This window comes from Strix uralensis, chromosome 14 (assembly GCF_047716275.1).
Source record: "Strix uralensis isolate ZFMK-TIS-50842 chromosome 14, bStrUra1, whole genome shotgun sequence".
In the NCBI taxonomy this organism is placed as follows: domain Eukaryota; kingdom Metazoa; phylum Chordata; class Aves; order Strigiformes; family Strigidae; genus Strix; species Strix uralensis.
In genome coordinates this window covers 22,340,250-22,354,410 of record NC_133985.1, presented here as the reverse complement: position 1 = coordinate 22,354,410, position 14,161 = coordinate 22,340,250, and positions in this window count along the sequence as shown.

Sequence of the window (14,161 nt, the reverse complement as noted above, 5' to 3'; positions counted from 1 at the left end):
ACTGCCTTTTCTTAATGTTATCTTCCCTTAAAGCTAGAGTTGACAAGTTTTTTCCCATTGATTTTAAAAAGCTTGAGCTCACCTAGATTATACCCTTGCCCAGCTGTATGCAGAGCTGACTAACTTTTGGGCCTTAATTCCCAGATCTGGTTTGCTGCTGGGTTCATCCCAACAGTTCAGAACCCGGCGTTGTCCCTCTACAGCTGAACACCTCCTGCGCCTCCGCTCCAAGATGGGCAGTGGCCACCTGAAAGCCACATCCAAGGTGAAGTGTGAATGTAATTCCTATATTCAAGAAAATTCCGTTCCCTCAAAACAGCAGTCCCTCATGGAGAAGCATGAAGAGTTTTGCTGGAAGCACCAGCTGAGCCCCTCATCCCTGTCCCTCAGCAGGAGACAGACCCCAGCTCACGTTCCTCCAGTATATTACCCATGATAAACCAGTAGCAAATCTCCCTAATCAGCACCTTGAGAGAAGCAACTCACTGAGGTGTTTTGATTACAGTGTGTGCACCTTTACATTACACGAGCAGGCAGGGGTTAGGGAGTGTTTGAGGGAGTGTACCCTCAAACTGCGCATGGGTATGAGGAAGCCTGGAAATAACATTTCCCTGTGTTCCATGTCAGGGTGTCATCTCCTGCTGCCAGGGACGAGCACAGCTGGGTGGCCTTTCAAGGCACCGTCCCCAGGATCAGGAATGACTCTGCTTTTACCCCTTTTGCAGCACCTCCAGACCCCACAGCGGGACAGCAGCAGGACCCTGCCTGGGTTGGGGGAGCTGCACAGGGCACCCCATGGCTGATGCTCAACTGTTCCCAGTGCCGAGGCCGGAGCACTGACACTGTGCCACAAAATCCGTGCATGGTACCTTACAGACAGATCCAAATAAAGGCAAAATTTCTGTATTTCAGGGAAACCAGCTAACCGCCCTGGGGAAGGTTCCTGCTGTGAACAAGAACAACACCCCAAGCCCTGTTTAAAGGCTGTGGGTATCATGTTGCAGCATGATGACAGTTTTCCTGCCACCCCAGGAACTGCCAAGTGCCATCCTGCACCCTGTGGGAGAGGCACGGGTGGGCCATGCTCCACTTTTAGCAAGCAACTCCTTTTTGCTGCTTAGTTGCTGCAGGGATTTTGCATCCTTGGGCATTTCAGAGGGGCTGGCTGAAGGCCACCTGCGGAGAGCCCTGGCTGGCCTGCACTGCCCCAGCTCCACAGCTCTCCCAGGGTTATTAGTGCTCGCCAAATCCCCACCAAGTGCATTAGAAATTAGAAGGTCTCTGCAACCACAGAAGTGGTGAGAGCAGCTGAGCCGGCCAGCAGCGGGGGCTGCGCTCCAGCCCCCCCAGGCCCTCAGCTGGAAGGAGCTGCTCCATCATTTCCATGACCTTTTCACATGGCTCTTGTAAAGGTGAGGAGGAAGACACTGGTCTTTCAGCTTGTTTCCTTTTGCTTTCAGTGCAGGACCTGGCGAGCTGTGAGGCCACACAGATGTTGTCCTTACCATGGGTCTCTCTTTGAAGTTGAGGGGACGGTGCAGGAAACCCACTGCTGCCCTCCTGCCCACGGGATGGGCACAGCATCTGCTTGGCACAGCCCTGCGCTCACCTCCTGACTTCTTGGTAAGGGCCTGGAAGGGATTGACTTCACCCTGCTTTACAGAATAACAACCCAGGGGCAGCTGAAGCCACTTCGGTGGCACAGTTTCACAATGAACTTGCTGCGGTTCAGCAAACCTCAGGCACCTCGTCTCTGGGGAACAGGAACCTCAGCGACCGAGGTCTGCAGGACGTGAGCCCAGCCCTGCAGGAAAACGAACTCGCTATGGTGTCAGAAACCCAACAAAACACTCGAGAGCTTGGCACTTGGGACGCGTCCCCTGCTGCAGGTGCCCCAAGCCTGCACGTGCCAGCTGGGCTACACCATTGCCCTCCGTGCAGACCCCAGTACAGCTTTCTGCTCTGGAAAACAAACTCAGTAAATGGAGGAAAAATTACGAGAAAGGCTAATGTTATACTCGATAACAACTTGCTGCCTCCTGTACCTCTGCTGAGCAAACCACTGTTTCCTGAATTGAGGTGTCAGGCATGAAATATTTCACATGCTGGAGCAACCGTCACCATCTGCTAAGTGACAAACAGAACTTAAGCCTTTCCTGGTATTTAATGCATAAATCAGGGCGCGTCCTGTGTGGCTGTTTGCGATTCTGTAGTTGAAAACTCCCTGTCTCGCTTGGGGAGGTGACAGTAAAAACGCTTGCACAGTTAGTGTGGATTTAGTCTAAGCCACTTTCTCTCAGAGCATTTCTCCAGCGTGCCTAGCTGGAGCACACACTGCAGTGCTACCACAGCAGGAGTGTTGCCAGAAGGGCCCGTGGGCATCACGTAAGGCCATACCTGAAGAACCAAGAGTTTACTTCCTTGGGTATCCTCTTTTCCCCACAGCTAAGATGGATTTATCCTTTTCCACTCCACATCTCACCAACCGGGTGAGAAGCGACTCAACCGTTACTCATGACCCCAGGGGTCTGGCGGGCTGATCGCTGTGTAAGTGTTTATCTTTGCTTTTGTCCCTCCAGGCCCTCATTGATTATCCTACCAAGGCCAGACCCAACAAACACCCAGCAGACAGCGTTGCCTGGGGCCACATGCAGCAAAGAGGAGAGGACAGACCTCCACGCTTGGAGAGCGTTGGCTTTGCGTGGTAACCCCCTACCCACAGGAGCTCCTGGGAGGTCTCCTGTGCAAAAGCCACATGTTACATATTGTCACTTAAAAAATATGCTTCACCAACATTATCCACAACACCTGCAAGAAGCACAGAGGAAGGGCTGATGGCTGGTGCCCGTTGTCAGCACAGGAGGGTCAGTGCCGTGGGGGCAGCTCCGGCCCTACCCGCTGCAGTCACAGGAACACCAAATCCAGCGTGTCCGTGATTCTTGCCCCAATTCAGCACTTCCCCAGCTCTGCTTTCCACCTCAGAGCCACCCAGTAGGTGGAAGGAAGGGATCATCCCCTCCACCCTGCACTCAGTAGATCACACCTAGAATACTGCATCCAGTTTTGAGGCTCCCGGTACAAGACAGGCGTTGACAAACTGGAGCAATAAGCCCAAAAAGCTTGAAGCCACCAGCACAGCCAGGGTACAGAGCCCTTGCTGTAAGAGGAGGGGGTGAGGGGGGCTTGTTCTGCTGCAGGAGAGGCTTTGGGGGGCTCCTGGCACCCTCCTGCTAGAGCCTGATTGAGAAAGCAGAGCCAGACTCTTCCAAGGGTGCATGGTAGGAGCATGAGAGACAAGGGGAAAAAGCTGAAATGAGAGGTTCAGCTCTGAGATCCTCAGCAGAAGGTATCAGGGATGGTTTTTCCTGCAAGGACAGCCAAGCAGTGGGACAGGTCACCCAGGGAAGTTTCCATCCAAGACTAGAAACAGCCCAAGGCAACTTGGTCTGACCTTGTGGTTGACCCTGCTTGAGCAGGAGGTTGGACTAGAGTCCTCCCGAGGTCCCTTCTCATGTGAATTACCCTACAAGACCACACTGCTGTGTTCTTCCGACAGCAAGCAGATCATTGCAGGTGGTGCAGTTCACAAGCAGCTCTTTGCTTTCTCCTCCTGCCTAGTACACTGATTTACCACCTGTTTATCACCTTTAATCAGCAGCTGGTTTCCAGACCATGCTCCCAGAAGAGCTATTTTCTTGTGAAGTTTTGATTATGTTTCAGTTAAAATCTGGTGCTAGGTCTCCTGTTCCTGCACACCTCACAGCCACAGCAATACAGCTACTGGTGGCTGTTCCCTTACTTGTTGTATGATGTTTCTTCACAGAAGTGCAGCAGCATAAAGCTCCCAGGTGAAACCATCTCTATCAGCTTCAAAAGCAGAGGCAAATCCCAACCAGACTTTACTTGGCATTTCTACCAAAGTCTTTCACACTAGCCAAGACGTTCTATGCACTGAGATGCTGCTTTACTATTTGCTTTATCAAACTCAAAAAAAAAAAAAAAGGACTCTTCCTATCTGAGGAAAGCTGAGTCATCAATAACAAGAAACCCCCCACCCACCCAAACAAAGAAATATCAGACAAAAAGCTTTCATTGAATTGGAAGGGGGGAATAACCTTCACAGGCTGGAGCTGCCAGAAGACACAGAGGTCAATCTGCTCACCCTTGTTTCTGTCTCCAGAGGGACACCAAGGAGAGCACAACCAGCAATTCTGCAGAGTCTTGAGAAGCCCTGCCTGCCCTGGGCTTTGGTTATTGCAGCTGTGCTCACAAGTGCTTTCAATTTCTCAGGAAACCTCTCAGACAAAATAATCTAGATGCAGAAAACTAAAGCACAAGAGATCCCTTGCCCTGTATACAATGTGGGAAGCTTCTCTGAAGGCACTTTTAATGCGCATTATTACTAGAATAAGCCACAGTAGACAATTCATTTCTTACTAAAGTATATAGGAGTGGAGGGGAATCAGCACAGACAGGTTAGGAAAAGGCACTTGGTGCCTTGGAAGTTCTTTCCTTGTTTGCATGATATTCCCATTCACAGACATCGCCTGCCCTCAGGCTTGGCCCCATCCAGAGCAATGCAACAGAAGGGCAGGAGAAATACACACAGGAAAAGTATCCTGTACAGTGGACACAAAAGAACAGGTGTAGTGAAAGAAAGCCAGACAAAACCAGAAATATTGAGGAAAAAAATAGAAAAGGAAAGCCTAGAGCCAGTAGAGTTTGGCTTCTGTCTATGAATGAACAAAAAAAAAGGAAGAAACAGTTTCATTTTGTCTTAAAATGCAACACTCCTAATGTGCTAGAGACACGTGGGTGCAGGCAGCTCCACCAGTAATGTTTTCCTTGTTTTCTTCCTTTTCAGGGCCCTCAGTAATGTCCTTCAATCACTTTGATTCATGCCACTCAGCGATAGCCCACAGCACCCACCGCATGGAAATGATTATGTTTGTTTACTCATCTTCTGAGGGTACAATGGAATTAAACCCAAGAATATCTGCAGCATGTAGTTCAAACAACAAGATGCAAACTTCCTTAGATATATTTCTAAACCAGGCATTAGAAACTCCAGATCAAGAGTGATTAAACCCAGACCCTGCAGTTTACCTGCCCTTATTCCTCAACCCAGTGTCCCAGTAAATCAGCTTGGGGTCTCCTCTCTAACTCCAGGATATCAGCAAACCACTGCATCCCCACCATCAGGATTGCACTCCTAGTTTCTCTCAACCACTTCTACCCTTAGAAAACAAGCAATAAAAATTTTAGATGATATCAGAGTACCTGGTGCAAAGAGGAGCTGATGAGATGCCAATTCCAGCCTGGCTCTGCTGCACATCTTGCAGGGGCAGTCCCTGCTCAGCATTGCCGAGCTGGCCCTGCTGCCCCAGGAGCCCTGCTTTCAGATAAATGGATCTACTGGCTCCTTTCCCTCCTCCCTGAGCTAAATATCACCATGCAAAGCCCTTGCTGATTGATAGCCACTGAGACATACCCCTGGCCAAACTGCCCCCCAGCAAACCCCGAGCGTGGCAGAGCGCTGAGCTCAGATGAAGAGCTGCAGCTGCTGATTACAACATTCAGATGGAAACAAAAAACACTCACAAGGTAAACAGCCACACATCGGAGCACACCAGAAGCCAGCAGACAAAAATGCATTACAGCAGCTCTGCTTCCTATTTCCTTTTCCTTACAGCTCTGAAAATAAAAGTGGCAAAGGTCAGGGGTTTTTTGGGACAGTTGCTCGTCACCAGCAGCTGAGGCTGGTGCAGGGTCAGCTGAGAACTCTCAGGAGCCAGGGCCCAAACCCCCACTGGTTCCACCCTGACCTTTCCTACTGATTTCCTACCTGGTTTACCATCACGGTGCAAGCATGACAGTGCAGAAGCTGGTTTATGAGAGGAGCTTTGGTGACAGCAACACCTGGCAGTGGGGAAGGACCAGCTGGGTGATGTCGGGCTCTCAGAGCCCGAGGGCAGTTTGGGTCTGGATCTGCTCCTTTCTGGTGGCACCCGATGAAAGGTCTCTTGGAAACAAGCAAATTCTTATTGATTTTTTATATTGCAGCACTACCGAGGCTCCTGGCCAAAATCAGCATTGCATTGCGTTAGTTTTTGTGCAGATATGAGGTGTGTTGGGTCTAACAGCCTGGGGGGAGAGAAAGCAGAGGTACTGTAGGAGCAAGAACTAACACCCAGGCCCCGGACGTGTGTTGCACCACCAGGAGAACACTTTCCTCCCCCTCCTCACTGTTGTGCGCTATGATCCCAAATCAGCAGCACCATCCGTGGTGGAAAATAAGGCCCCTGGGCACTGTGGTGGAACCAGCACTAATTAAAGACCCAAACTGCAGAAGCAGCAATATAGCGATGAGAGGATGGGAGCGTGACTGAGGGTGTCGCTCAGCCAGCTCCAGCCTGAGTGACCGCAAGTATCTGAGCAATTTTCTAATGGTCTGAAACTTGCAGATTTTACAGGGTATTTGAGGTACAAGTTGGTGTCCGTTTTACTTCAATATTAAAGGACAGGGAAGTGGCACAGGGTTTGATAAAAGAGAAAGCTGGCAGAAGGGTCTGGCTAAAAGGAAGAGCAGGGAAAAGCTGGATGTAGGCAAAAGGAGACAGGGATTATTTCAGTGGCCAGAGCCCTGCATGGTGTAAATATCTTACTCTAGCTTGTATTGCTTGTAGTCATAAAAGAGGGAAAAAAAATTGTAGAAAGGATGATAAATTCCCATTTGAAGACAAAATGCAATAGGAGTATCAAAGATTTAATTTAAAATAGCTAAAATACGTCTTGGTCCAGAAATCCTTGGCGAGCAACTGGTGAAAAGGGCCTGAAGCCAACAACAGTATTAGGAAATGGGAACTGAAGCAATATCTACTGATGGGAAAAGGGAAGTGGCCGGGATATTTCTCAGCTGGTTTCACATCCAGGCACCTCCTTTCATGCACAGCCACTCTTTACGATCAGTGGGAAAGTGAGAGGTCCAAGCCAGGCTCGGGATGGCCGAGGGCATCAGGGTGCCGATGGAAACACCATCGTGTGGGAATGGATTCGCGGGGCACTTCTTGTTTAAGACACCATTTTCCCTCTCGTGCAAAAACTGCAATAGGGAAAGTAACCTCTCAGCTGCAAAGTCTGGCTTACTGCTGTCAGACTTGACTTGTTTCGTACCCAGCAGAGAAAATACTGAAAACAAAAGGGTCTGTTACTTGTGCTAGGTTTTAAGGACTATTTTGGTGGAGCAAATGACCGCATAACAACAGAAGCAAAGTGCAGACTAAAGAGCATTGCAGCTCCAGGTGACACGTTGCAATTTGGTGCCCAAACACAGACGGGTGCCAGGAAGGTTTAACGAAGTGCTGGTGCAAATTAGCCCTGCACTCCTATCCAGCAGTGCAGCTTCCCCGGCTGCGGTACCTAATGTATACCTAAAGCACCAGGGGTTGCTTTGGGATGTGGATGCACATTGGGTTTGCACGTGGGGTCACAGGACACCCCCAGAATAACATAACCCCAGACTTGTACCTGCGGGGCCAGCACGGGCCAGCACAGCAGGCTGTGAGCAGGGTCGCTTGCACTTGTTATGGTAGTAGCATCTGCATTACCTCCCTCAAAATAAGCAGTTGTGTGAGTTTATTTTAGAATAGCCAAGCACCAGGGAGGGTTTATGTTTCTGCTTTCTTATATTTACATACAAATAAAACACAGAAATATATCCCAGCACCACAACAACCGACCGTGTGCATGGAGCCAGCAGACAAGAGCCCTGGCTGCACCCAGAGAGATGGGGCTCAGTTTAATTTCTGACATAACTCTGCCACACAGGGACTCCCCACGTCTTCCTACTGTAACTCACAGATGTACGTTGTTTAAAGACGCATCTGGAGAGGCTGTTTTATTGCAAGTTTCTTCAGCACCAATTTGTGACACGTATTCTCACCTATCAGCTGTTTCAACTCAATCTGCTTTGGATTTTGGCAATGGAGTTTAATGAGGTTAAAGTAAAACCTCTCAAAGATTGAGCAGGGAAAAAAATCTTTGTGTTTTGGAAAGAAATGGGTCTAAAGAGCAGTTGTGCAGTTGAGGGCACAGGCAGTGAGGAAGTGAGGTGCTGCTCTAGGATTTCTCGGTTCAGAGCCTGTAGCTGATGGGGATCCTGCGCTGGGGTCTTCCACCCCGAGCAGCCTCTGGGCTCTGCGCCTGGTGAAGCTTTTGATCTCCCACTAAAGAGCACTCTGCTGTCTCCACCACCAGTAGCTAATGCAAAATTTGTAGGGCAAAGGAGGAAACCAGCATGGCTAGAGATGTGGGGTTACGCAATTCACAGCAGAACGCAGCGGGTTTGCACCCACCGGCGGCTGCTGCAGGGATGGAGGAGGAGTGCAAGGGAAGGCTGAGCGTGACCCCACCACACAGCTGGTGGTGTGGCCCCGTCTTAAAACACATAACAAGGATGATGCGATTTACCATTTTTCACAGTCTTTTATCAGAGTCATTTAGAAACACCAGCAGAGGCTGGTGAAGCAGCAGCGCTGCGATGACTGAACTTACGCTCACCTCTAAGCAGCCTGGGAAATACAAACCACAAACTTGAAGTGAATATATCTAAGGCCACAGGGTTTTTTCTTTTTTTTTTTTTTTCCTTTTCCTTTTTTTTTTTTTTAGCTCATCAGCCATGATACTTTATAAAGACATTAGTAATGCTGCAGAAAAGAAGAACTGAAAATTCCAGAGGTGCATTTTATGCAGTATGAAATATGGTCTCCTCCAGTTTCATATCTTAAATCTGGCTTTTGCTGTATTCCAGTATAATATTCAGCTTGAAAGGAGCTGTATAACGGCATAGATGAACAAATACGTTACGTGTAGAAAGGAGTAATGAATCCTGCCAACACCTTTGAGGAAATTTAAATTTGAAATCTGAACTAAAATAGGTATCTTCAGAGATTTTTTTTTCCCCCCAAGCCTGTTTTCTTTAAACTCCTATTTAACACCCTTAATTTAGTTTTCAGTGCAGCAGATGTTATTTACCAAATACTTTCTAAATAATACCTGATTAGTGTATAGTACTGTATTTTAGGTCGAGAAATCTATCTGGAGTTGCACAGTTAGTTGAGTGAGGACCCAATGACTTGTGTGAGATAGAACTGGTCCCTGTTTCAAACCTCCTTCAAAAAGTCTGACAAACCCAGAAGATTAGATTTTTAAGATACAATATGCACATGTGTTCGGCCATGTCCCCACGTGCCTGTGGGAATATGAGCTCTACATTTCTAATACATTCAAAAGCCCAATTTCTAATGAACCAGGTGGTTCCAGGAAGGCAAAGAGACCTCCTGAAGAGGGATTAAAGTGGGATGAATTAGTTCAGCACAGATTGGTCTTTATTTTGTGTTAGGCAGAGGAAGCCCTTGCTGGGGGCCCTGGCTTTTGAGCCTTTGGCCACTGAAATGCAGAGATGGTCTGATAATGATCTTGGTAGGATCAGAGTCTGAATGTCAGTGAAGATAAATCAAGCGGTAACAGATGTGTGAGCAAGGTCAAAACCCCCGACAGCGAGACGATGTAAGGTGGAAACTGTCCTTCAACCCCATCACAACACGGCTGAGTTCCATCGAAAGGTCAGCTGGTTCCATCGAAATGAACCCACTTCTCTGGAAGTGACCTGAAAACACACATCCTACATGCCAGCGTTCCCAAGGCTCTTACACAGAGCAGTCACGGGCTGTGTCCTGGCTGCCAAATGCACAAGAAATGCCAAAATTAAGATCTTAATCTTTACCAGTTGCAAAGCACGTGGCTGTGAACCTGAATTTGGATTCAGGACTAACTCAACTGTCTTTCTTCCACGTTTCCCTGGGGTGTCCCCTTGTCACATTAGACACCTGACAGCCGCCGGACGGCAAGAGCTTCCCACGACCATCACCCAGCCGCCAGCCAGAGCTGCTGGGGGTGCAGACCATCAACTGCTGCTCCGTGAGGATCCACATCCCTGCTTCCAAGGGGGGAGACTTCCCAGCCTTGGCTTCATCCCAGGCCTCTTCTGGCTATAAACCATATATCGAGTGCTGTAAGGAAAGGGACAATGTTAACATATTGAATATTACTGATTTCTAGATCAGCTGATAAAAATTATTCCTTCTTGGCCAAAGTGAATTAATTTCTGATATCTATTCTCCCTGCAAGTGTTGTGTCTATGTATATATATATATATATGTACACACACACGCTTTTACAACATTGACATCAAGACAGCTGACAGTGTGTTACCTCTGGTATATTCTGTAATGCTCTTCTCCAAACACAGTCACTGAAGCAGCCTCTGGCAGGTCTGCTGACACCCTGCCAACCACCCACTCATCTCACAACCTTGAGGTGGACAGTAGGGTCTGCCCTGCAGAAGGCTTCGGCATGGCAAGACGTGAAGACATAGAACTGCATTTTCCTAATGCTCCTACACTGAAGTCAGTTCCAAGACAAAAATTCTCTCCTTGCAATCCAGCTGGGAGATGAAAACTTAGATCAGGGAGCCTCAAATGTTGTAGCCCTCCAGCAACAGCTGTGGAAGTTCTTGGCACAGTCTCTGCTTCCCAAAAGTTTACCCATTTCATCCTACCCAGCTCACCACAAAATATAATTTCCCATATTCCTCACCCCCTGCACTGTCTTAAGGTGCTTTAACTGTCTAGATGTGCTTTCCTCATGACCCGGGATAACGTTTAAACTCCTGGACAGGACACACCTCGCACACCGTCCAGCTTGTAATAAGAACCAGCCAGAGGTGTCGGTTGGTGCTGGGACTCGCAGGCTTTCCACCGCCTCGTCCTGTGTGATGGCTTGGAGCATCACAAAATGACTAATGCAGGGCTTGCTGCTGGCTAGAAATAGAGCGGGGAGGTGCCTGAAGCTCTGGAGTTTATGGCTACCTAAGTGATGAAACTCAAGCAAGTTGTGTATAATGAGAAATATGAACCAAGACGGGGAGTTCTGAGCCACTGAAGACGCAAGGGATGGCTGTGGCATGGGAATAAGCTCCAGCCTCCGGCTGGTTATTTCCCAGATCCATGACTTAGGACATGCCAATCCACCACCAAAGCTTCAAGTTTCCCTGCGAGCGAGGAAGCTGCGAAGAGAGCGAGTGATTTGCTTGAAAGTCACAACAGGGTGTCAGGCTGGGGCAGGAGCGGAGCAGAAGCAGCATCTCCCGACACTCGGGCTGTGCACAGAGAGTTTCTGCTCGTCACACTTCATCCACCGGCCGGTAACAGTCCGCGCAGCCAGGAGATGATAAAGGTCCATGGGGGGAACCCCCCGTGCTCGGGAATGCTGATCTACTGTGGGAAAACACAAAAGAAGCGGTCCCTCCTGAGCAGTACTTCACATTTTCTCCCAAAATAAACATCTACGTTATCACTGGAATCATTCCGTCCCCTAACAAGGAGGCACTGTAAAAGGGCTCAGAAAAATGAGGGTGCTGGCAGAGGAAAAATAGCAGATGTGAGAGAAATTTTCACTTTGCCTCCAAAGGAAAAGAAGAACCCAAAAGACACCTGGCTTTCTTCAGCAGAAAACAGAAAAACTTTGTCTGCAAAGTGTAGAAAAAGTTTTTCAGATGAGAAAAGGGAGCAAGCAGTGCAGAGCAGAAAGGAGAGGGCAAAGCCATTTTACAAAAATCACAAAAAAATGGTTAATTTATGTGAAAAGAGATAATTTATATAAATATTTTTGTTTGCTTTCAACCCCCTCTAATCCTTTATATTTTTAAATCAAATGTAAGATGAAAAACTTCACAATTTTCTCTTTGTTAATGAAGAAGGTTTTGAACTACACTGAATAGGAAGATGAACTTTGGAAAGATTACAGGGAAACATTAGTCCCTCCATCAGGGCCAGTGGGACAGAGAACACAGCGACCAAATCAGACATAGTTTTTGCAAAGTCCCACATCACACACACTATATTGAATTAGAACGGCAAAGATTGATTACCCAAGAATGAACTTTAATTAAAATAAAAGTAGGAAGTTTTTTGCTTCCAGGAGCCAGAATATTTAAAGGCTGGAGCATCTCATAATATTTTTTTACCCAGGGTGAGTGAAGTGTTTGGATATCTATGTCTTACTGAGATCAGAAAGCAAATTTCCCTTTACAGGCTCAAAAAAAAAGATTAGAAATTAGCCAAACCAAACAGCAAGACTAGAAATCAAGGCGAGATGCGTGAAGGGGATGGGACACATGGTCTCTGTGTGAAATTTTCTACATTTTTGTGGTTTTTGACACAACAGAAATGTTCAAAAGACTCAAGTACCTTTCAACCAAGCCAATAACAAAATTTAGCCTCCAAGTCCTTCTTGCCTGCTCAGTTCCAGCGGCTCCAAAGTAGCACACTCAGCAGGCAGCACCGAGGTTTGATTTCAGGTGGCCTCAGGTGTCAGATAGGTTTGGACACATCTCCTTTGCGAGGAGATACCTCTCGCAGTAATCTCATTTTCTATAACTCTGATGACACAAAGCCTCGTGCTGTGTAAGATGGCCGAGCTGTGCTTTGTCCCTCCTGCTCATCGCCACATTGGAGGCTTTGCTTAGCAGGTGAAAAGATGGGAAAAATATTGCAAAAAAAAATACTGGTTAGCAGCACACCTTCCAGGGTGTCTCCAGGCACCCGGGGTACCACGCGACTTGACCATTTCAGACACTTTGGGATACCCATCATTTTGGACACTTCGAGAACACCATCTTAGTGGTTTTGCCCCTCCCAGTGACACTCCCCCATGGGCTCCAAACACCATCCTGCCCAGTTTGCAAAGGATGACGCTGAGGTCTCTGCCCCTTCACCTCCCCTCACGGCTGCGGCTGGCTGCGCTGGGCTCTCTCCCATGGACGAAGCCACGGAGGGGACTCCTGACCTAACTCTTAGTCAAGCTGATGGTGGACTCCAGGATCTCAGAAGAAAAACCAGCAGAAAACCAACATGATGTGAAATGAGCCAGAAGCGCTCGTGCAAAATTCATAATGTGAAATGAGCCAGAAGCACTCGTTCAGGCAGGGAGGACCTGATCTCTTGGTGGTTTTGGATCTACCACCAGCATTGTTTGAGCTCAGGACCAAATCTGAACTTCCCCTTTTGAACTCTTGAAGCATGCAACATCTCCACGTGAGCAGGCAGCGTAAGACTGGAGCCGTGTCTAGGGTGGGAAGCAGAACTAGGAGGAGAGCCTGACATTTAACAGCAGAAGTCTCCGCTGCCTGCACAGCATCTGCACAGAGAGGTCTCGGCCTCAGAACAACCCCTCCTACTACATCAGACACCTCCGTGCCACATCAGATGGGCTAATCTTCACGACCACAAGATCAGATCGATCAAATTTATCACACTCTTGCAAAAGAAGATAAATCTGCCTTATTCTGAGACTCCTCGCTGACTGAATAAACCATTCTATCATTCTGGATAAAAATGAAATGGGCCCAACACTGTCCTATTTTTTTCTTAGGTAAGTGAAAATGAATTTGAGTGATGCAGTTAAGATTACATCAGTGCTAAGTGAATACAAAATTACATCAGAACCCAAAAGTCTGTCCTTATTCATAACGAGTATGGCAATGATGGATAGCTGCTTGAAAACACCCCTTGTTTGTGATAATTTTCTAAATTCTGTTGCATGGAGCCAGGAAGTTCAGCACTGGCATGATGGAAAACTCATATTTTGAAGAACAACTGTATGAAGTAGAGGGAACATGCTATCAAGATACACATATAAAACTGAACAAACCAATCAATAGACTTTAAATAAAAATTACGTATTACAGCCACAAGTCACCCCAAGTCTTTACGTCCTGTTAACTTGCACATTAAAAAACCAAATACATTTCTTTTCTTGCCTGGCAACACGTGCTGATGCATGACTTTGGAGGAGCAGACTGGAAGCAGTCCAACAGCTGATACGTCTGTGGTGTTTACGTGGGGGCCCAATCCAAAATGCAAGGAGGCAGAACAGGGGTAATGACACAGATACTCTCCCTACCACCCCAAAGACACTTAATGTTAGTCTCTGAGCATGTGCACTGTTCATCTCCAAGAATAAAATCTTTTTTTTTTTTTTTTTTTTTTTGCATATGCACGGAACTTGATTTTAACTTTAATTGACAGAAAAAAAGCCCAGT